This window comes from Myotis brandtii, unplaced genomic scaffold (assembly GCF_000412655.1).
Source record: "Myotis brandtii unplaced genomic scaffold, ASM41265v1 scaffold236, whole genome shotgun sequence".
In the NCBI taxonomy this organism is placed as follows: Eukaryota; Metazoa; Chordata; class Mammalia; order Chiroptera; family Vespertilionidae; genus Myotis; species Myotis brandtii.
The window spans coordinates 1531137-1531399 of NW_005358901.1; the positions used below are offsets into that span (position 1 = coordinate 1531137).

The following is a 263-nucleotide window of genomic DNA, read 5'->3' on the forward strand; positions in this document are numbered from 1 at the left end:
CCACCCTCACCACTGAGTAGGGCAGGTCCCTGACGCAGGCAGGAAGACGACGGTGCGAAACGACCAGAGCCTCCTAACGTGCGAGTGAGGGGGGTAACCGGGCGCCCGGCCTTATGTACACCGCCTCCTGGCTCCGCCCCCAGGTGCCACCCCCTGCTCCGCGTTGGCCAATCCCAGGCCCCATAGGCAGTGGCCGTGCCTCATATTCATGAGCTGTGGGCCGGGCTCGTCTGGGCCACGCCCCCTTCCGCGCGCTAGCGACG

The 263-nt window shown here is 68.4% G+C and overlaps 1 protein-coding gene across 2 annotated transcripts in view; it reads right to left on the reverse strand.

Moving 5' to 3' along the window:
• Positions 1-136, reverse strand: part of CIRBP (cold inducible RNA binding protein) — a 4743-nt gene extending 4607 nt beyond the window's left edge. For both annotated transcript variants that reach the window (XM_014540111.1, XM_014540110.1), the window contains exon 1: positions 11-136. The gene's annotated coding sequence lies outside the window, so the exon portion shown is untranslated. The remainder of the gene's footprint in view (positions 1-10) is intronic.
• Between the last annotated feature and the right edge of the window lie 127 nt (positions 137-263).